This window comes from Vicugna pacos, chromosome 30 (assembly GCF_048564905.1).
Source record: "Vicugna pacos chromosome 30, VicPac4, whole genome shotgun sequence".
NCBI lineage: Eukaryota > Metazoa > Chordata > Mammalia > Artiodactyla > Camelidae > Vicugna > Vicugna pacos.
The window spans coordinates 35,610,909-35,634,906 of NC_133016.1; the positions used below are offsets into that span (position 1 = coordinate 35,610,909).

A 23,998-nucleotide genomic window follows, 5' to 3' on the forward strand; every position below is an offset into this window, starting at 1 on the left:
CAGTAAGTCTGCTTTCAGTTTTTTAAGGACCCTCCATACTGCCCTTCATAGTGGCTGCACCAGGTTATATCCCCACCAACAGTGTAGAAGGTTTCAAAAACAATTCCCTGTTGAGACCTCAGTGTTTGCATTGATATTGGTGGTGCATCTAATGGGACTTAAATGTCTCTTGTTTCTATGAAGAGCTTTCATGGTCTGCCTTTCACAGATGAGATGTGTGCAGACGTCTCTGTTTCTGATTTACCTTTTTACATATCCACTGTGTTTGCATTCTGTAAGTTAGATGTCTATGTGGTAAGCTGGTTCCATGAGGGTGTGATTAGTTGTACCTTCCTGTCTCACATATCCCCAGCCCTCCTCCTACCCTGCCGTGGATTGGTGTCATTGGATTGAAAGTAGAATCATGTCAAATTTAGTTACATAGACACGTGTTACAGATAATTTTGAAAGTCTCTTCTCCTTTCAGCTTTTAATTTGTTGAAACTGTTAGCTTTACAGTGTTCTATTTACTGTGACTTTTAGCTGTGTTGGAAAAGTAACTGTTTAATGAGCATGATAATGTGGGAGGAAAAAAGTTCCTCATATGTGACTGAGTTTTAATTAAGTTGCATGCAGGCCTAGTAAACAAATACTACAGTGAGAAAATGCTTGTTATATTTTGTGTACCATTAGTTCTCCTACGGTAGCCTGGATGACTTAGGACCACCGGCTCAAAACAAAACAAAGGAACCAAGGACACACACCCAAGTACCTCTGTGTCAGCAAAGGGTTTGTGACACACAGCTGCAAGCTTCAGTCTTCTTAGAAAATACCGTTATGCACAAGTTGAAGTTTTTAAAGGTTTTAAATTTGACAGAGCCTCACATTTTTATTAAAATGGTGACTCAGCGCTATGTTATTATAGACAGAGATAGGATTTGTTTTTCTTTTTATGGTTTCATGGACCTGCATTTCAGGACCTACATACCCAATTTTAGCTCTTATTTCCCCCTTTGCCTCTGTTTGACTTTTTGGACACCAAACCCAACCTCCTCCTCTAGAAACCGTGAGATTTCCTTGGCTTTGCTTATCTCTTTCTGTCTGTCCATCTGACACGTGCGAGCCCTCTGGATCCTGAGGAAAACAGCTGTTTTATTATCCCCAAAGTCAACTCCTTCTCACACTTGTATTTTTAAACCCCTCCAATAACCTCAGTAAACTCAAATCACATGGTCCTGTGAACCTGGTCAAAACTTAAGGATGTTTTAATGCGTATAAAATTACTCAAGTACAGTTGGTGAAGACATTGGAATAGCCAGGCCTGTGACTTCTCTTTGGTCATCACATCCCACTCCTAAGCCTCCAGACGCAGCCCTTCCTTGACTGTGACCTCCTGCGCTTCCCCTTCCCCACTCCGTCCCTCATCCTCCCTGACCAGTGTCTTCCTGTCTTTCAGCCTTTTGCTGGTCCCATTGGTGTGGAAGGCTTGTCTCCTCAGCCTCAACTTCTAGTGACACCCAGGGCCCTGTGCCCTGTCCCCACATGCTCCCTCTTTGTGACATCTCAGGGCTGCCTGTGGCTCTGTCTTCCCCTTCATGGGCAGGGTGTGCTCCCTGTGGCCTGGCCATGTCACCCAACTCTAGTCCTGCCATGGGGGCCAGATCCGGGCCCCGCCCCATGGTGTGATTCTTCCTTGGTCCCTGAGATGCTTAATGAGTGCATGCAGAGGGGTTGAGGAGCCCCACTCTTGAAAGCTTTCTTCTTTTTAGGGTGATTAGAAAAGGACAACCACTGGGATTTAGGAAAGGTCTGTTATAGAGGGTCTGACAGTCTAATGGCATTTAAAAAAATAAAGTTTTGGGAGGGTGGGAATAGCTCAGTGGTAGACAGAGCATATGATTAGCATGCACAAGGTCATGGGTTCAATCCCTGGTACCTCCATTATTAAAAAAAAATCAGAACCTTTATAAAAAAATTTTTTTCCCTCGGTTTTGTGCATTTGTATAGTCCTGTTTGGGGAGTGAAGGTGTTTATTTTGCTTTTTGGGGGAGGGGGATTAGGTTTATTTATTGATTGATTGATTGAAGTCTGAGGATTGAACCCGACCTTGTGCATGCTCAGCCTGCGCTCTATCGCTGAGCTAGTCCCACCCCTTCTTCTGCTCTTCCAATGCGACGTAGTTGTTTCATTTTGCAAGCACACACTGTATCCCTTCACAGCTCAGTATCTTCAGACAGTCTTGTGTTATGACTGAATACTCATTGAAGCACATCTGTCGTTTTCCCTGCTTTTCTGGCTTTTTGGTAACTTGAGGAAATGATAGCATTTTACCTTTAGTGCCTTTCACCTGCTACTCTGGCAAATAAAGGATGGATTATACAGACAGTATGTGAATAAATCACTGCACTTGCTCTTCCCCGACCACCCAGGTTCACGGGGAGCAATTGACGCTGAGTTGGACTTGCCTTTTTTCTTTTCAACTTGTGGCAAATTAGTGGCTAAACGGAGAATTAGAGAAATTAAATCTCCACTTTTCAGGATTCTCTGATTAATCAAAAATTCCTTTTTATTGTTGGCAAATTTCGTGGCCCATTAAAATGTTTTTTGGGTTGCTGTACTGAAAAAAATCATGGCATTTGTGTTACATCTCAATTTCTTCTTTTATGGAAGTTTAGAAGCGGGAAAGCTTTTATGCCCACTAAATCCCCCTTGTTAAAACTGTACATCAGCGACAATGAGTGTTTCTCCAAATAAAGCTGTGATTATTTAAATAATAATCACATGCTGAGTTTGTGTGTGTGTAACCAATTAGCAACGGTTTTTGCTGTTAAGAATTAATTTTTCTAGGGAGGGAGGATATAGCTCAAGTGGTAGAGTGCATGCTTAGCATACATGAGGTCCTGGGTTCAATCCTCTATGCCTCCATTTAAGAAAAAAAAATTAATTAATTAATTAAACTTAATTACCTCTTCCTTGACCCCCCAAAATTACTTTTTCTATGTTTCCCCAATACAGTGATTAAGAATGTTCGTTCATAACATTGATCTATTTTTTTAATTGTAAAAACAAGACTGTTTCGGCAGTTCACCGTGTCTTTTTGCTCATCGGTGTAGCGGCTGCGCTCACTTGGAAGTGGTCTGATAGCAGCGAACACCAGCTCTGAGTGTGGTAGAGGGTGCCCCCTCCCCTGTCCAGGGCACCGCCATCAAGCTCCTCTGCTAACATCCCTTGGTGCTTCTAAAGGCCAAAGGTCCAGTTTCATGAGCTAATGAGAATTGTTCCAAAGGGTTTCATTCTCTGATGGCAACACTATTTGTTTCTTTCTCCATCTGCTGCGGACTTCTACAAAAACTTCTCTTGCCTGGAATATCACAGTATCTTTCCACCTGATTTCCCATTGTTCCTTTCCCAAGCATAATCCTGATGGTGTGAATTCTTGCCCCAAATCTTTTTGTGGTTCTTTACTGCCCACAGACCATTGGATACAGTGCTTCTCATGGTTTGCCTTTCTTGTGTCTGAAAATTCTCCCCCCACGTTGGCTTAGTCTACCCCTAACTAGCTCAAATATGCATTAAATAGCTGGGCTGTACCAGCTCCTTCAGCCAAGACGTAAGTTAGCCCTTCTGGTCATGGGTGAGAGGCGGAGGAATCATATTCCCAGTTCTCATGCCTGAGCGCTTCATTTCCATCACCTTTCCTCCCAGGGGTTCTGCTCTTGTCCTGACTGGGCTGGCTGGTAGCCATCTTCCTTCTAATAATATTTTTAGAAGTATGGTGTCTGTAGTTACCTTACATCCTCCCTGTAATTATTTATACCCAGTAAATTCTTTATTAATCATTGCTACTCTTCTATTTTTTACTTTTTTTCTTGGAATTTAGCCCTTTTGCACGTTACTGGAGGAGGGTATTGCATGTTTGTTTGCTTTTGAGGGGAAGTAATTCAGTTTATGTATTTATTTTTATGGAAGGATTGAACCCAGGATCTCGTGCATGCTAGGTATGTGCTCTACCACTGAACTGCACCCTCCCTCTCTGTTGCATATTCTGTCAGAGCCTTGAGGAACAACCGTTTATACTGCTGCTCAGGCAAACATGTGTCCTTTTTCTGTATCTTCTCTTTGTACTGAGTCCACTGCAGCTATCTGGGCTGAGAAACCTATATGCTCAGTAACATTAGAATCATGTTTGTACATCATTTTACCATTTATAGAGGACTTCTGTGTTTGTTAATCTTGTCGAGTTGGAAGATGGTGATCAACTTCTGGCCAAAGAGGCCTAAGCTTGTAGGGGCCAGCGCCTCCCAGCTGGGAGAGGACTCCATGCTGCCACCCTTCCCTCCCTGGCCCTCCCCTTCCCCACCCCCTACACTTACTGGTCAAGACTGCAGTCGCTCTGTGTCCCGGAATGTGCTTTGCTGGTTTTAATGACCACTTCGAATGTATTATTTCATTTGGTTTCCCCAGTGTGTCTGCCAGTCAGGCAGGCCTGGCATCACTAGTGCCATTTTACAAATGAGAATAGTGCAAGCTGCCACCATTTGTCAAACTAACGATTTAAAAGACAGAAGCAAGAGCAGGCCTTCAGACTCCTCCCTACGCTGATTTCATCACCTCATGTGTAAGAGATCCCGGCAGCTAAACAGTCGTCTGGTTGTGTCTGACATTAAAATGTAAGATATTAAAGCTAAGCGGCAGCTGTTGGTTTAACATAGTGTCAGCTCTGTGCTGCGGCACTGCCGTGATAAAAGGAGCGGGCAGAGTCCAGGGAGATGCTGCCCCAGGTCTGTGCCCAGAGCAAGAAATAACAGCAGCGTGAGAAGCCGTGCCTGGGCTGGGTCGTCCGTGTCTCTGGCATTCTGCTCATCCTGCTCCCAGTGACTCTGAGGCCCTCTTAGCCTATGGAGTGCGGGCTACAGAGAGGGAAATCTATGCTTGTGACAGCCCCCTGGCCAGCGGCTGCAGCGTCCCAAGGTAGGCCGTGGTTCCGCTTCATAATCCAGGAACCCATTGTTCAGTCAGTGGCTTGACTGACTGGAAACAACAGCCTTTCTACAGAGCATCTTGAGAGCATGTGTTTTTCAGCATAAAGAATCTGTACTTCACATACCGAGCAGGCAGCAAGTGGAGCATCTGGAATTCTGTGCACCTGTAGTGGCACCTTACTCCAGAGCTCCCCTCTCACCGTGGCATCTGCGTGAACCAGGATATGGTCGTGGCCTTCTGTGTGCCACTGCGCCTGCCCTTGTCTGATCCACATCGGTACTGTTGGAGTTGGATGTGGGTGCGGAGTTGTGTCAAGGGGATGAAAATGTGCCCAGGTGGATGTATGCCATGTTTTATTTCTCATTTCTAAAGAATTAAGCAGGAAGTATATCCTCGAGGGAAGAATGGCAGGGGATGGCGAACAAACAGCAAGCTGGGAGTCAGGAAGTTTGAGTCCAGTGTGATTGTAATGTTTGGAAACAAGACACACAGTGGTGAATGGTAAGAGGGGAGAGGCTGAGTTTTTGGAGACCAGAATGAGTGGGTTGCCTTCCTGTTTGAAAAATTATCAAGTACTTGCCATTAATGTATCTAGAAAGAACAGTACGATTGCACTGCTCACCTGCTCTCTGATCTAACAGCTTCCTCATTTCTCAGATGTAAAATAAACATGCTCTCTGGGGTTGTCATGAGGGTGTAATGAGAGGAAATAGATATGGACTCTGCACATGTAAAGGGCTGTTCCAATGTCACATGTTTTAATGAATAGTGATTACTGTATGTCATGTCCTTTAACAAAAAATATTTCGATCCAGACATCCTGTCAGCACCGTGGAGCAGGCACTGTCATCTCCGTCTGACAGGCAGGGAGCCTGGGGTACAGAGATTCAAGGTGACCTACTCAAGGACCTACTGAGCGGTGGCCCCGGGCGTCAGCTCCAGGCTGGTCTCAGCTCGGCCGCCGTGCTGTTAATAAGGGGTCAGTGGAAGAGGCTGGACCTTCAGCACTGGTTTGCATTGTGCTTCAACTGGAACTGGGTTCCAGGAGGCCCAGATGAGTGCTGTATTTTTGTGTCATTAATACTGTATAATATCCCTTTAAAACACTTGGCTGCATTTCTCCTAAGGTTTGTATGTAAAGTGTTCTCTCATTGTGATTTTATATCAGAATGAAACATTTCCTTTGAAGTGATCAAACTATGTTTTATAGATCCTCTTTTAATATTTTGTTCTTTTTATTTTTAGTCATTCCTACACTGGTCAAGATTACGGCACCCAGGGGAATGCCAGGAAGATTTCTTTAGATCAGATTTATTCGGTAAGCACCACATCCTTTTAAACTTAGACCTCTGTTGATGGCGTCAGCACAGATTTTCTTCAATCAAAGATTATTGTGGGTGGGGAGATGGGAGAGAACCTCATTCCATTGCTTGCTGTTCATTTTTAAAGGAAATCTGGTGTGCTACATGTAGGATTTTTTTTAATCATAGGAAAACCAAACAGTGAAAATTATTTGTAGTCTGGTAGAGACAGAATTCAATTATTTTTTCAAAGGGGGATTCTTTTTAGTAATGATAGCTAAATAGTAGCTGTGTGTTTGTATTTAAATACCATATACATTTAGAAAAGGAAGAATGGGAAATACTGGGGCTATCAGCTTGCCAGGGCTGCCGTAACACAGTAACCACAGGCTGGGGGCCTTAAGCAACAGAAACTTACTTTGTCACAGTTCCGGAAGCAAGAGTTCCATGATCCAAGGCCTCTCTCCTTGGCGTCTAGGTGGCCGCCACCTCCTCCCTGCACCGTGTCCTCTGGGGTCTTTCCTCATGCTCCCACCTCCCTGGGTCTCCTCCTCTGCTCAAGGGTGCCAGACTCACTGGACCAGGGCCGCAGCCCCGTGGCCTCACGCAGCCTTCATTTCCTCCTTTCAGGTCAGGCCCCACCTCTGAGCACAGTCACGTTCTGAGGTCGTGGGGTTGGGACTTGGGCACGGAAGCTTGGGAAGGATGCAATTCATTCCGTAACACTAGGTGCAGGCTCCCCGCCTCAGGCTGCTGCTCCATCAGTGGGCGGCGCATTTCAGCATCACTCCATGGTTCTGTAGCAGAAAGAAAGAGCGGCACACTTGACTCTGCTTCTGATTTGTAGAATTTCCCTTCGGTACGTTGTAGAATTTCTGCTTTACTCATCAGAGGGGAACTAAATAAGCCATTAATAATCTTTGTTTAGACATTTACCAAATTATTTACAATAGATTACAAATACACTGACATTAAAAAAAATACACTGAGACTTTAATGTTTGGAAGCAAGACATAACAGTGGTGAGTGAGGAGAGACCATGAGTCTTTGGAGACCGGAATGAATAGGTCACCTTCTTATCTGAATAATTATTAAGTGCTTACTGTTAATGTATCTAGAAATACCTGTAGGATTGCCCACCTTGTACACTTGGTTTGAAATTTGTTCCCGAGAATATCCCACCCTTTACTTTTTTCAAATGGTTGTTTCAGCACTTCCTCCCCACCGTATCATTCATGTTTATATTACCTGATGAATGGTTGGCGGTTGATTCTGTTCCTAGTCTTCCCAGGGTGTTTTCCCATTCACAAGCAGATGGGAATTTGGCTGGATACTGTGGGGAAACATAGAAGAATAATCACTAATTCACTTGATGAGTGTATATTGAGCCCATCAAGTACATACCAGCCACTGTGCTGTGAATGTGGAGGTGAAAAAAACTGAAAATGCCCCTACCTTCGTGAGTCTTACCTGAGGGAGGCTGAAAAGATAGTGAATAGTAAATGAGCAACTTAATTTTAAAGCATGTCAGGTGCAGTGGTGACATCTCCACTCTGCCTGGGACTTTGGGCCACATGACAGACATGTGTCTGTATCTGGATGTCTTCCAAACCGTGTCCTTACTGCGTCATCCTCATGACAGCCTGTCATTAGCACACCCTTCAGCACCCTCAGTTTAGTCTCCAAATGTTCCCTCTAGATTTTTCTTCTAACTGAAATCTGGCTCCTTCAGAGACACTGTCTCCTCTGTGGCCCCTTCAAGAAGTGGCTGCTTTCCCCCCACACCCCGTGTAGTTATGTGGTGAATGTCTTCATCGGTCCACATCACCACTTCCAAACCATCTCTCTGCCTTCCGCTGCCATGCCAGCTCCCGTGAGCCCTGGTGGTCACATCCTACCACCTGGTATGTCTCCGTGGTGCTGGCACCGCCCAACCTGTCTCAGGTCGGGGTCTCTGCGTGGACAATACTCCTGATGTTGTCCCTGGGCCTGGCAATGTCCCTAGGGATAACTGTGGAATGTGACTCAGCAAGACAAAAGGAGCAAGCTGTTGATACCTGCAGCAACCTTGATGAATTTTGTGGGACTGATTCTGAGTAAAAGAGCCAAAGTCAAAACATCACACACTGTGTGATTTTATTTATATAACACTCTTGAAATGACAGAATTATAGAGATGAAGACAGGTTAGTGGTTGCCAAGGGTTAGGGGATGGTGAGAGGTGGTGTGCAGGGTTCAGAAGATCGAGGTTATAAAAGGGAAACACGAGGGGTTCTTGTGATGGTGGATGCATGAAACATTACATACCCAGAAATGGGCACATGAGCAGCTGAGAAAATCTAGGACTAGAGGATTGTGTCAACGTCAGTGTCTTGGTTGTGATAATATACTATGATTGTGCAAGATGTTACCTTTGGGGGAAACTCGGTACATGACATCTCTCTGTAATACTTCTTACAACTGTACAGAAATCTATAGTTATCTCGAAAGAAGAAGTTTAATTAAAAATTAAAAAAAAAGAAATAAGTGAAATGCATTTTAATTATATATTTTATTTAGCCTAATATATCTAAGTGATAATATCTAAAATGCTATCATTTCAACATGTAATCACTATAAAAATATTAAATAGTTCATCTTAAATAACAGAGAGATGATCATACTTCCTTATGTTTTTTTTAATCCAATTAGACTGAATTTACAATTTGCAAATTAAATTGACTTTGCAACAGACTGTGTGGGGGACCTGATAAATCTCCACCTAACAAAGCATGCTTTTTCCCTTGTAGCTTTCTACCAAATCCTTCCCGCCTTGCATGCACCAGCTGCACAAAGCCCTGCGGGAGAATCACCACCTTCATCACGGGGGCCGCATGCAGTACGGCCTCTTCCTGAAGGGCATTGGCTTGACCTTGGAACAGGCTTTGCAGTTCTGGAAGCAAGAATTTGTCAGAGGAAAGATGGATCCGGACAAGGTAATTTTGAAAAATCAGAGCAGTAGCTAAAATTGTAATTTCGTCTGAAAACTAAAAGGTTTCTTTCTGGAATACGCCCCTGAAATGTCTTTGAAGGATCTAAAAGGTAAGTCTGTCTACGATTTCACTGGGGCAAAAAGAAGCTCACATGTGAAGCTAATAGTTGCCACAGAAAAGATTGGAAGGCTAACTTAATTCTCAGGGTAAGATTGAAGCAGTAGCCTAAGATACAAAGTAAAGCTTGAACGAAGTCTTCTCCTCCCATAGTCGTTATAGCGGAATTGCTGTCTGCATTATATTTCTGTAGGAATGTGTGTGTGTGTCTACCTTACTGTCTGTCTGTCTGGCTCCCTGTATTTCTGTCTATATATAATATGTATACACATGTATCCAGACATGCACATATAATGTTATTTTCAGGACTAGGAAATACTGGGAACAAATGAAGTGAAGACAATTCAGGATGCATTCTGTTGTGTCATGCAGAACCTTTCACAGAGTGTTTTTAGACAGACATTTATCACTGTAAACCTGAGAGCTGTTTCTTGATCTGTTCGTCGTTCTCAGATTCCCACTCCTATTCCTTGTCTCTCTTTAAGAGTACTAGCTGATCACCTTTTATTTTGGAAATAAGGATCTCTTGTCCCTTCTATGCCATGGCACTGTGGTATGAAGTCAGTTTTTTATTGTCTATTTCTTGGTTTGCTTCTTTCCTGGGAGAAATGAATGATAGGACAGAGGATATTTACCGAGTGATCTTTATAATGACACTTTGTTATGTCTTGTATCAGTTTGCTAGGGCTGCATAACAAAGTACACGGACTGCTTATCTGAACAGCAGGACTGTGTTCCCCAGCTGTGGAGGCAGAAGTGCAGGTCCAGCTGTGGGCAGATTCAGTGTCCCCCCAGCCTCTTTCCTTCTGGGCTGTGTCCTCATGTGGCCTTTTCTCTATGTCCACTTCTCTGGTGTTTCTTCCTCTTCATTAGAAGGACATCAGTCCTGCCCACTGTTACGACCTCATTTAACTTTAAGTACCTCTCTAAAGGGCCCAATACATAGAGTTAGGGCCTCAAGATATGAATTTTAGGATGCAGTTCAGTCCATAACACAACTCTAGCTTTATACTTTTTAAAAAATAATTCAGCCTCTTTTATTTATAATATATTATAAAAAGGCTTACAGATTTTTATGGATTTGTTTTAAAACCTGTCTTCATTGATAATTAAGCCCTGTCCTCTGGGCATTGACTGCCTGATCAGTGACTGTCTCTTTCTCCCATGTCCCTTTGCTTGGTCTGTTGCAGGCTTTTATTTAGTTGTCTTTTTTTTAATATTTTGAATACTTTTCTGTCTAAGTTTATGCTTGATGTTGGAAGGGAACTTGTCTGTATTATAAAATTATCTAAAACTGTATGTGTTCATTTTTTTCACTGTCATCCAGAGTATAAATATTACGGTAGCATGTCCCTAGATATCTTTTATTAAGGAGAAGCAATTTTTGTATTACAGTCTACAAATTCTTGTGTTCTCTGATAGCCATTTTTTAAAAGTTTGTATAGTCAGTTACAGTTTGTCAGTTTCTGGTGCACAGCATCATGTTTCAGTCATCCGTGTACATACAAAAGTATGGAGCGCTTCATGAGTTTGCCTGTCACCCTTGCACAAGGGCCATGCTAATCTCTGTATTGTCTCAGCTTTAGTATCTGTGCTGCTGAAGCGAGGGCTCTGGTAGTCATTCTGGACTGGTAGTAATGTGACTGTGGAAGCAGCTGAAGTTTCTGATGCACATGTTGAGTTATTTTTTATTAGGATTTCGATGTACTAAGTCCCTCTGTGTATGTGAAAAGTAGTCATCTGTCTACAGAATGCTTCTTCAGGGCTGTTAGTTTGGATTGGTTATTTTTCTTTTCTTTCAAAACTATTTTCAGACTAGCATACAGACTCCAGGAGATGGTATTAATGATACATAGAGGTACCGCCTTGTATGGCTCCTGGTTACTTGTTCACAGAGTATGCTCTTACAACTTTCGGCACTTAACCATATTTATTGTTTGGTTATGTATTTATTTATTACCTGTCACCTACAATTAGAATAAAACTATAGAGAAGCAGATAGCTTATCTTTCTTGTTCACTGCTGTGTGTGCAGGCACCTGGAACATAAACTCATAGTAGGAAATTAATAAATGTTTATTGAATGAGCTAGATCATAAGTCCCCATAAGTACACAGAAAACTAGAAAATTTGGTCAACTTTTCCCAAATTCCTTCATGAATCAGAGCACGGTACTATACGATTATTTGTTAACGTGCTGTCATTCAATTTATAGTGAACTTGAAGCTGAATTAAACCAAGAATTTTAGTATAGCTTGAAATTTGCAGAAGTTGTTGATTTCATAATTTGAAGGGGTTTCTCATCATTGACTTGCCCTGGGGCCCACGATGTAAAAGGCGGTCCTAGCAGAGGACAGGGCTTCTAGTGTGCTGTCTTATGCATGGTCCACTGTTCAGAAATTGCAGGTCTTGTTTACCCTGCTGTATTAGGAATAGAATATACCCTGTATTGATCTACCCTTATTGAACTTGGCACATCATCTATATCACTGTTACCAGCTTGTAGTATTTTTGTTGGCATGTGTGACTTAAGAGTGACTTTTGAGCTACTTGAATGCAGGGACTAGGATTTTTCCACTGTGGGTCCCGGGGGCTTAGCACCAGACCTGGCAGTGACTAGGTGTTTGCTGGGTATGTGGTGACTCCTGCCAAAGTTTAAACAGTGGCTTTCAGTATGAGAAAATAAATTCTTTTTTTTTCTCCTTTTTAAATAGAAGTACATTTTTGACAAACTCTAAAAATTAGTAGTTATTTTAGCAGCTGGCCAGATCTGTTGTCTTTCATGTACTTTTCTAAATCAGAATATAGGTTGGAAGAATACACAAACATGTAAGAAATGGTAACCAATTATCATCATTATTATTTAGTGAAATACAGTATTTACTTAGTTTCTAATATTTAAATAATGTATTAGTCAAATTATGATTCTTATTAAAAGTGCAGAGAAGTATGGGCACGTGTGTGTGTGTGTGTGTGTACACGTACGTGCATATTCCATCAGTCAACACACTGCCCTGACTAGAGATACTGCAATAAAAGCCCAGCCCTTATTTATGAGAACTTCACAGTCTCCTGGGAAAAAACAGGTGACTAGAAATACGCAAGGTCAGTGTGATAATTGCTAGGGGAGAGGTGGTCATGGATTCTGGCAGAGCAGAGGAGGGGCTGATAAGACTAGCTGCGGAGTATGTCCCTGAGTGAGGAGGACCCACTTGTCAGGTGAACTTAGGGAGTTTGCCGGGGAGACAAGGGGATTCCACATGGAGGGGGGTGGCGTTCTGCAGGGGCCTCAGATGAGAGAGTGTGGCCCATCTTGGAGCTGGCGGGAATCTGTGTAATTACATGATTACCAAAGGCAGATGGATTAGATGAGTGGGCCAGAAGGAAGTGGTCTTGCTGAACAGATGACTGCCAGCCAGGGTCAGTGGTGGAGGCTCATTGATAACTTCAGAGATACACAGTTTCATAACCCTGAACATTTACTAGGATTGCATAGTGAATCTGGGATGTTACGGGAGTTAACTGACAGAAAGAAAGTAGTATGAACAAGATTTCCACTTACTCCATTTAAAATAGTTCAAATGAACTCAGCATGTTTAAATATAGATTTTTAATTATATGGACCAACATTAAGTTTTTAAAAGTATTTTTAACCAAATAGATTAAAATCTGTTAAAATAATAGGGTGAATTGAGAGATAGAAGTAACTCGAAAACAGTTTACACAACAGGATGAAAAGGAGAGGTTTGGTGGGTGCCGTGGTGTCAGGATGTTGTTAGAGGGTTGTGTTAGAGGAGGTGTGCTGACTGTCAGTCTGGGATCAGGACTCGGAGGAAGTGAGGCTGTGGATTAGCAGAGAGAAGGGATGACAGCACAGGGACAGGGAGCCATGGGAAGGCAGGCAGAGCACGCCTACGCGTGATTTTATCCTCTTTCCATGACTTCTTGTGCGCACTCACCACATCTGTATTTTTGTCAGCTGGTGTGGGGGTTGTGATCATCAGTGGTTGTCATTTTTAAGTCTCTGCTTTCAGAATTCTCTGTGGACTTGACCTCATCACTATATTCAAATACCAATTTTATTTGGATACACATTGTGCTAGAGGATAAGGGATTTTAGTATTAAAATGTCAACCATTTCTGGAGAACGTTCTGTTGTTATGAATGATCTTGTAGCAGACTAATTGCTTTAGGGTATACCTTACTCCCAAAATACTAGTTTCATAATAGAGGCTTTTTATTCCTAGACTTAATTGTATCAAGTATAAATATTTATGATATATTAAAAATGTAACAGTAAAGTTTTATCGGTTAACTTTTGTCAGTGAGGGTTGGGGACATTTGAAAATTGCACTTAAGTGTCGGATAGGATTCTTTGGATTTGTTACTGATTCTATAAGAGGAATTCAAAGCTTTGAATGTCTAATTTCCTAAATAATTTCTGAGATTTCTGAAATAAATGCATCTTTGCTTTATGCAAACAAAATATATTTAATTAATCATAGTGCAATTTTATGCACGTTTTTCTTAGTTGAAGTTATTTACATGCCGGTCTACCCGAGAAAAAGCCTCACCCTGTGTACAAGAGATAAAATTAATCAAACCTCTATGGAAAGCAAGAAAAAACTTACTACTAAAGTATTCTTTCACTTGGAACTTGGATATTTAATCACTTCAGCCACGAGCTTTGTTAAGAATTAAATTGAACCAGATAATTCTTCTAATAAATTCAAAGCAATGTGTCCTCTTAGTCAGATTGCTTGTAGCATTGTTGTCCTGAATTTGTTTTGACCTGGCCCTATTAGATGTGAAACACACCACAGATCAAGTCCGTGTTGTGTAGTTGGACTTCCTGTCCCTGGTGAGAATGTACCTGAGGCCTGCTACGTGCTCATATAATTGGGTCAAGTGGCATTTAGCGCTGTGCAAAAAGCGTATCTTTTGTCCCAGAATCCAGCCAGCTAGGACCTGCATCAGTATAAATTGGCTGCCTGAGGATTGCATATTTGGCTGGTGGGCTGTGCATATACGAAGCACATTTGTCACTGGGGCTTTCTTTTAAAGACCAGCGTTTCTCCCAGGATCCAGACCAGCCATATCAGCTTCAGCATGACCTGGGAATTTGTCAGAAATGCTAACTCTCTGAATCAGGCTCCAGAGGCGGGTGGTTTCACAAGCCTTCCAAGTGAAGGTGAAACTGACTTCCACTGAAGACTGAGAGCCCGTCTTTGAGTTATTGCCCTGACAGAAATCAGCGTGGTTATTGGCATATCAAAATAACCATGGAGCATCTTCAGCTGTTTGTTCTGTCCATTTCTGTTGGTGATTTAAGTATGCTGTTGTCCTTTATCCATAAACCCCCCCCCCACACACATTTGAATCCCCGCAGCATGTCAGGTACTGGCCCATAGTAAATGGATACGTACAGCACAGTCCCTCTGCCGATTCACTGCTGAAGACTCCCTGTGCTCCCGGACGTCAATCCCAGGTACCCTCGAGGAAGCGAGGCTGGGCCGGGGGTTCTCCAATTAGCTGTCTTCAACTCTGAGTAGCTTCCTCCATTTCTTCTAGAGTGCCTTACAAATATCATTTCCTATGTGCTTAGTGACATGAAAAAGGTTGTAAAGAACTAATACAGAGTACAGACTTCGAGTCAGACTGAGTTCCCATGTGGTTCCTGTGTGTGCAGGCCTTGGCATAGCGCTTGCTCCGTGTGCTCACAGAGGAGGAGCAGCTTCCTGGCGTGCACGGAGGAGTTCACATGTGATCAATACGAAGGAGGAAAAGCTGTGGAACGATTACAGTTTGACCATCTCCTACCCGCCTAGCACATGCCGGACACTGTAGTTCATCCTTTACATATACCATCTTGTGGAATCCTTAAAATAGTCCTGGGACAGGTATTATTTACTATTTATGTCTCGTTTACTGCTGAGAGAAGCTGTGTTAGACCATAAATTTGTAATCGGCTAGGTCAGCACTGTTCTCTTGCTTCCTCCAGCAATCCTTGTGGCCTTAGAACAGAAGTGGAGAGGACATAAGGTAAAATTTATCCAGGTTTAGGAACCAGCCAAGCAGATGTGCTGTTATTCAGTCCTTTCTGTGTTCCTTATTCCATTTACTCTCACAACAACCCTGTGAGATAGATACCCTCCGTTTGTAGAGTTTCATGACTTCTACGGGCAGCAGGGGTAGTTCCTGATCAGACCTGAGTCAGAACCCAGATGTGTTTTGTTCCAGACCATTTGCTGTCCCCAGCGCTCCCAAGGGGAGAACAGACAGGCATGCTGTTTAGAAGATGGGCGTGTGTGACCGGCCAGATACACCCAGGTGGGAACAGTTTAGAGTGGAGGTTTTCGGTTCCGTGTTCCATCACCAGGGCTTCCATCATATTGTCATTAAGAAGGGAACAACAGTAATGCTGACTAAAACTTTGCAAAGAAATAAGAATATACATGAAATGCTATGTAATTTGTGAAGTGCTGAACCAATGGTAGTTAATACATTTTAAAACATTGATAAATGAGTCTATAATCATTTGCATGTTTTCTCGGTATATTTGTAAACCTGTTAACTTATAGATACAAACCTTAATTAGTTTAATTGGTTACATTTTTGGCTTTTCTTTAGAAGAAAACTTGGTTTTGCCTGAATGTTCACATTAGCTGTATCCTAGGAAAGTAACTGAATGTAGCAAAAGTAGTTTCTTGTAAAAGAAGTCTAATTTTCATCCCTGTTGTTCTTGAGTTGCAGTTTTAAAGGTAGCCTTAGCTGTTACCATGTCTCTAGAATGAGTTTTTTAAAGTTTTATGCTATGACATTTCTGTTACATTCTCTCTTTTAAGTACTTTAATGTGCAATAAAGGTGTGAAGGGCCCCCCTCGTCTCTCCGTGCCTTGCATCACATTTGGGAGACAAAGTCTAGGGAGCACAGTGAAGGATTAATATTTAAACCCAGGCTTGAGCAGGATGCACTTGCTTCATGAATCGTCAGGGGGCTAGCTGGTCAGATTTTCAGTTCAGTTATGTATTGTGTTAAGTCGATCATCAGAATAAAACAGGTGACGTCAGCCCTCCCTTCCAACATGATTCTGGTAAAAGTAGCTTTAGTAATAATTGCTTTTCAAGCCTCAAATTATGAAAATGAGGTAAAAGGTAGAAGACTTCCACTTGAATTTTTCATTTAGATCTGTTGTCTTATCCGCAACACCTTATGGATTATGTTGCATTAAACTGACATTGTAACCAACATTTTACAAGGCAGGCTGAATTTTTGTTGTTAGTCCGTGCAGTGCTCTCAGGAGAGAGTGACGATAAGGAGGTCCGAGATGAAGGTTCCAGGGTATACCCTGGTAGTACATTTCTCCAGATAAGTTGGGTGTATAAGCTCCAGGATGGGTCAGACTTCTGACGTGAGGGGATGTTCCCTCTGGAAGATTTATTAAACTGAAGAATCTCGAGGGGTCACAAGTGGTTTTCTTCCATGACCCACTGTGTCTTTATCACTCATTATGTTCTTGTAAATCTGTCTTGATTAATTTTTTCTTGTTTTTGCTTAAAAAATATTACTTGGCACCTTCTTTCCAGTTACTTTACTTCTTGTCAAGTGGGTTTTCATTTTATTAAAAAAAAATAACCAAATAGCTATTTCGCACCTGTCCATGTGCATTTCTCTTTATAGTAAGAGACTGTAAGTTCCCACAGCTGTGGGGACCCAGAGAGTGGCTGTGTTTTAATAGTGCAATTTTGTGCTGCTCAGTCAGGAGAGGAGGAATCCTAACCAGATAAGGAACTGGAGGGATGTTTACTCAAGGGGGGGTCTCCATGATTAATGTTTTGGACCGGCAAGACTGCCAGCTTTCAAGAGGGAGCAAGGCTTTTAAGTGAGGATACAGGTTCAGAGGAAAATGAGGCGTCACTGTTTGGGTGAAAAGGTGGTGAGGGCCACATTGATGCGACCCCTGAGAGGTAGATTGCTTTTGACTTGGGAGCCTTAGAAGAGTCTTGTCCTTTTCCTTGGTGCTCTCCAGATCTGCCCAAGCCACCCGTCTTTGCCTCAGCGGCTGTGTAAGACTGTGTTTTATTTATCCATTTCACAAGTGTTCATAGAGCATCTGCTGTATCCCAGAACCTCTTCTAGATGCTAGAGGCACAGCAGTGAGCAAACAGACAGAAGTGCCAGCCCCTCTGGAGTTCATATTCTGGTGGGGGAGATACAGTAAACAAGTATATATTAGTCGATGATAAATGCTAAGGAGAAAATTTTGCAGGGAAAAGTTAGGGAGTGTAGTTTTGACTAGGGTAGTTGGGGAAGGTGACCAACAGGTGACATTTTGCCCATGACTTGCATTTTGCATGACAGTTCTGGGTTTGGCATTGTTGGCAACCGAGAACTCTCAGGCAAAACTGGTGAGATTTATCACGTCTTAGTGGGTACAGAGGAGCAAATGTCAGTCCTTGCCATTTCAGGATGAGGAAAACTGGACGCAAGGAAAGCTGTCCAGGTTTACCCAGAAGTTGCAGACACTGGATCTTCAAGCCCTTGGCTGCGGTGACAAGGCTCTCAGTAAGCTGAGCTGCAGTGTAACCAGATCCTGCCAAAAGTTGGGGATGGAGGGAGGGCCAGGTGGAGACAGCAGAGCACAGGAAATTCAGGCAGGAAGCAGGGCTGGGAGGCCAGGCAGATGTCCTGCCCGCACCAGGCCCATGGCACTTCGGGTTTCAGCCAGGGAGGCCATGCTGGACCCTTTGTTTTGGGGGGTGATGGTTTAAAGGAGGTACCGGGCTTTGAGGTCACTCTATGACTGACTGGGGCAGACTCTCTTGCCCTCAGACCTCTGATCCATTCAGCCTAGAGGGATGAGCACAGTAAGGCTCAGCCACCCCTCCACACGAGGGTCCTGTGATTTAGTCAAGGTCCTAAGTGAGAGGGAGAAAAGTGATGTTCCTACTAAATTTCCTAAATCTCAAAAAAATTCCTGCCTTTCCACCCTCACTGGAAAGATACCCAAAAGAGAAATGCTTGATGCCTACAGGATGGGCTATGGCTCTTGGGCTAAATTAATCCTTTAGCTACAGTGTCCTTTATTTTTCCTTCACACCTTTGCAGCTAAAGAGGCCCTTTATATCAACTTTCTGTTTCTCTTTCTTCTTTGCTTCAGCCCCTTATACTTTCACCATTCTGCAGGTAGGTCCCTGAGTTCTAATCTCACCGTGCAGTGGGAAACAAAGCACTGGTCAGAAAGAGTGAATGTTAGGAAGTAATACAATACAGCATCATCATTAGCTGGTGGTGGCGAACACTGTTGTCCAGTTGATGCATGTGTCAAGGTAAAGTCAGAATAGTGAAGACTGACTTTTCTCTGGAAACTTGGAGATTAAAGACATGCTTAGGGTTATAAATATGATAATTTAGATATGACTGTACTTTTAAACCCACTTGAAGATGAATTTTGCTTTCCACTTTGATGTTTTTAAATTTTATCATAGATGTGATGTTTCTTTATCAACAGAGGGAAAGAATGCATGTGGATTAATTCTCTTAGATGCAAGTTTTATCACAATTATACTTCTATCTCTACTTTTGGTTTTAAATCATTAAAAAATTCCTCTTAAAAAACTATATTTAAAAAAATATAAATTTAGGACATGGTCATTTTATCAGTATATTGGAATATATTATTTGCTACTGAAAATGATTTCATTCAAGTTAATTCAAGAGATCATAAGGTATTTTTCCTGTTTTCTTACTTTTCCAGGAAGTGTCGCATTCTTTATTCTTTGGAGGTGGGCGTGGTTTCTTTCTTCCTAGTGCTGTGGGGGCTTCGGTGGGCCCTTGCTTCCCGCTTCCTGCTGTGCCTGGTGTTAGCTCACCAGCAAAGCCTTGGCTCTCCCACTTGCTTGGGGGTCTGGATCTCCCCATCCTTCAGTGACACTGTGACAGCAGAAACACTTAGCTTGATTCTTGGAATTTCAAGGATGTCCTAACACTTAAGGCTACTTCTGGTCCCCTCTTCCTGCTTCTGTTTCCCTTTCCCAGTGTTTCCTTGGCCGCACAGAAGTTCAGGCAGATGCTTCTGCAGTTTCCAAGTTCTTACTGCAAAGGACCAGAGCCAAGAGGATTCCTGAAAAGTACCTGACATAAGGCGTTCTCCATCTCTTACTGTTTTTTTTTTCAATTTATGGGCCTTCTGAAATAGCACCAAAAAAAATCTGTCTTAATAATGGGCTCTTTCTGATAAGTCAACATTTAAACATTACTTTAGCACAATTATATGGTCTTTGTTGTCTGCTTTAATTATTAACGTATTGATTGTACCTTGAGGCCTTTCATACAAAGGACACAATTTGAATAATGCTGTGGTAATGCCATTTAATTCCTGTTTACAGCCATATTATGTTTCATTTCAGCCAGTAACAATAACTCCTTTTAGTGGAGCCCATGACATGTATGGTTTATAAACGTTGTTTTCAAAGCTATATTTTTGTTACATTTAGATGTTCACATTCAAGGTCATTCCTAGAACTTAATTTAGATAGAATTTAAAGATAATTTTAGTCCATCTCTAGGTTGGATAAATTGATTGCCTGGAGAAAAGGGGGAGGCTGTACTCTCTGATGGGAGAGGTAATTCTGAAGGATCTGTGGGCAGCCGGCTAGAATTAATTTCAGTACTACTGAGGAGGAATTAGATTTGGTTTGAGCCACTGTTGGTCAGAGCCAGAGAAGCCTTCCTGTCTATATAAAAAGGCCCAGCCTCCACCCCCCCATGTTGGTTTTCTCCTAAATGTCTGAGCCAGCAGTGACCACGCCCCTCAGCACCCCTTTTAAGAATGCCAACCAGATTTTAAGTGTCCAAGTAGCAGGGACTCTACCTTACAGCGTTTATCCTCTCCCTGCCCTCATTGCAGGGACAGAAAGCTGTGTTCCCAGTCTTTCCATGATATGTATTCATTGGTTAAAAATGGTGCTTGTGTGTCAAGCTGTTCATTTCCCTCAGTAAGAGTTGCAGGCTGTGCTACTCCCCACCCCCTTCGTATTTGAACTTATCTGTAGTAATAAAGACATAGGTTTCATGTAAAGGTACAGCTGATCAGGAGCGTGTGGTCGCTGTGTTAGGGAAGCCCTCTTGTGGGTAAATTGCCCTCCTGACCTCTGCTTATCCTTAGACAAGCGGACCCTGAGTGCCAGACTGAATGGCGTGTACTGTTTTCTCTTCATGCAGATAAACCTAACCCGAAAAGAGAACATTTCCTTTACTGTCTGTAAGGTTTATCAGCAGTGAGGGGGAAAAACAGCTACCAATAAGGGATATGACATTGGAGGTTGTTGACAGAGGCATATGAAGTAAAAAAAAAAAAAGTTACTTCTTTTCTTAGGAACATGTTTAGTGCTTTAAATGGCTCTTAGAGAAGAGGACAGATGTGGTGTAAACCCGCTGTCCCCGGCATGGATCAGCTGTTTGCAGGAATTTGTTAAAGTGAGGGTTGCTACTAGCATTTAATGAGCCCTGCCATGTGCCTGGCACTTTATGTAAATGTTCTTATTTAGTCATCAGGAATTCACATGAGAGTGGGCATTGTGATTATCTGAATCTTTCAAAGAGGCACCCTGAAGCTCGGGGAATTTCCTAGTGAGTGGAAGGTCCAGGGTTCATGGGGCCCTCCTGTCTCCCGGATAGGCCGTTCTGTCAAAACTTGGAATGCTCTGATGGAGTTGTCCTCTTCATTTAGAAAGATGAAAAATAAAAAACAAATTGTATGAAACAGGAGTAGGCATTGCTGAACACCTAGGTAACTTCACTGCCCTAAATTTAGCTGAGGGGGGAGGAAGACCCCATGACCCTCATTTTTGGAATGAAATCTAATTTTATTAGTATTTAAACTCTCTGTGTATCAAAGCTTTAAAGACTGTGAGTGAAAAAATATGCCTAATACATGACTCAAGGGATACAGTCCAGACCAGACTGATACAACTTCTTTCTTATTATAACACAACCACTGGATCACCTTCTCATTAATTGTGAGTTTTATGAGGTGGGGAGACCATTTATTTTTCAGGTTTACACTCAAGAAGCATTTATTGGATACCTGGAAATCTTTCCCATACCTTAATAAATAAAACTCTAGAATCTTGAGCAGAGTAGGTCAGGAAGGGGAGGAAATGTGGTACGAGAGGGAAAACCTAGACTTTGGAGTCAGACCAGAGCTTGGACCCCATCTGCTGATGATTAGTTGTGTGGCCTGGAAAAGTGGGCATCTCTCAGCTTTGGTTTTCTCATCCATCAAATAAGGATCATGATGGAATTACGCTTGACGATACTCTTTGCCTACTGCTTATTAGCCCAGTGTCTAGTGTATAGATGATGATCAATAAAACACCCCCTTTAGTCCTCATTTAATGTGAGGCACACAGTGATAAGTACAGTGTGAGGGCAGAGTCACAAGAGAGACATTACATCCCCCAGGTGCTCAGAGAGGGCTTCATGGGAAATGGGTATTTGAATTGAACCTTGAACGGTGTGGGATTTGAGCATGTGGAGTTGGGACTTGCATTTCACAGACCATGTAGGATTTGTGTAAAGGCTGTTGCTGACCTAGTGGAGGACCTTTCCTACCACCATCTAATCTGGCTGCAGACTCAGCTTCATTTCTCAAGTGGATCAGTCTGATACCGAACCATTGTAAAAGCTGACTGAGTGCATGGTGTTATTCAGTATCAGTGAAAGTATTCTCACTTGACCCTGAGAAGTTACAGGCCAGTTTCATTGCTGTGTGGTGATCTATTAAGATCAGGGAGAGATTAGAAGATCTGAGCAAGGGGTTCCTTGATACATGACTTTGGATTCTCCTGTAGAATGTCAGATGTCCAAAGAACGTTGGTGGTGAGCGCTGAGATGAGATCTTTTCAGAGCTCAATGTTTCTAATGAGTGCTGAAATGCTAACTTTTAGGTAGTCACTTAAAATCTACCTTTTAGGCCTTGAGGTGATCCACAGATGATTGAGATCAGTGCCTCTCAGATTTTTCGTGTTTCTCATACAGGTTCGGATACTTGACTTAGGGGGGCACGCAGAGAGGATTTGGGTTGACCATGGAAGTTTTCGTGGCAGAGAGCACTTGGGTCTCCCATCAGCCTGTGTCGTCATCTCAGTAGAGCTGTTACCACCTGACTCCATGTGTCACCTCTTGTATGGAATTCAGCCTCCTTCCTCGGCCTTGCCCATGCCTCTGCTTTCAGCAATTTGTGCCTTTCCCAGAATCGTATCTGAAGTGGGAGGGTACAGCTCAGAGGTAGAACACCATGCCTAGCATGCACGAGGTCCTGGGTTCCATCCCCAGTCCCTCCATTCAATAAATAAATAAACCTAATTACCTGCCCCATCAAAAAAAAATTTGTATCCAAGGAGCTACTCAGCGCACGGCCCCATCTGGTTGATGTCACAGTAACTATCTTTCTTCTGTTGCAGCAAAGACGAATTTACCCTTTGATCAGAATTTGAAGGACTGGTTCGGAAGAGTTCGTGGGGTACTTGAAGGGCTCGATCACCGTAGACAGTCAGCGTCTCCGTGGCGGTGTTCTTCTTTTTCAGTAGTTCTGTGCCCTGGGACACAGCATAGTCTTTTTCTTTCTATCTTTTTTAAAATCTATACTGACTCCCTAGATGAACTCATCCTTTTTGAAGGCTTCTAGTGTATCTCCCCAGGCTGTCCTTCTCCGTGAAGTCCACGTGCCTCCTTATGATGTAGATTCTAGATCATACAAATGCAATAATATTTGAATCAAAGTCTCCAGAAGTGAGCTCCTGGTCCACCAGCGTGCCCAAACCAACTGTAGCCCTTGCCACCTCAGGTGACCGCGGTTCCATTCTCCCAGTTGCTCAGATCAGAAACCTCATTGACCCTTGTTTTCTCTCGTGCCTAAGCTCTCAGCGAGTCCTTTTGTCTCAACCTTGAAAGTCTCCCATCTCACCGTCCCAGCTGCCGCAGTGCTGGTCCACACCCTCACCACCGCTCATTTGGGTTATTGCAGTGGCTTCCCAATTGCTTTTCCAGCTCTTATCTCAGAAGATTTGATCTGTGTCAATAGAGTAGGGGGAAGAAGGGCCACTGTTCAGGCCAGTATTTTCTCTAAAAGCAATTTAAAATTCCTTCAAGCCCTTAGAAGGATTTCTATTAGTGCCCCATAGAGATTCATGCCCCAGATTTTAAGAGTGATTTTCCCCCCTGTGAGTTACTGACCTTAATGTAAGAGCTTCTCAGTATGGCCCCTGTGCGTGCCTGATTTTGACTTGAACAGCGTCTTGGTTGGCCGTTGCCCCGTATACGTTAAATATACGACTAATCTTAAAATAATGAGAATATTATGAAGTGTGCTCACTACCAGAAATTCACTGAACATGCTCTCATCTCCTGTTTAATGAGTTAAGATGAACTTCAGGATTTGGACCTGCTGCAGGCTGAGCGTTACAGACATCACTTGTCATCACATAGTAAAGACAGTGTGGGTTAGGAGGGGCGTCCAGTTGAGTTAGTGCCAGAGAAAGCAGCCTTTTCTCTGTGATACTAAACATAGTTTATTGAATCTTTCTGGTTACTTTTTTCCCCGGGAAGTTGGGGCATAAGACCACCTACGGTATTACGGTAGTAT

At 42.8% G+C, this 23,998-nt stretch overlaps 2 pseudogenes; one reads left to right on the forward strand and one right to left on the reverse strand.

Moving 5' to 3' along the window:
- LOC140690475 (DNA primase large subunit-like) overlaps positions 1–23,998 on the forward strand; it is a 95,958-nt pseudogene that overhangs the window by 15,718 nt on the left and 56,242 nt on the right.
- LOC116278509 (U6 spliceosomal RNA) lies at positions 10,858–10,957 on the reverse strand (annotated as a pseudogene).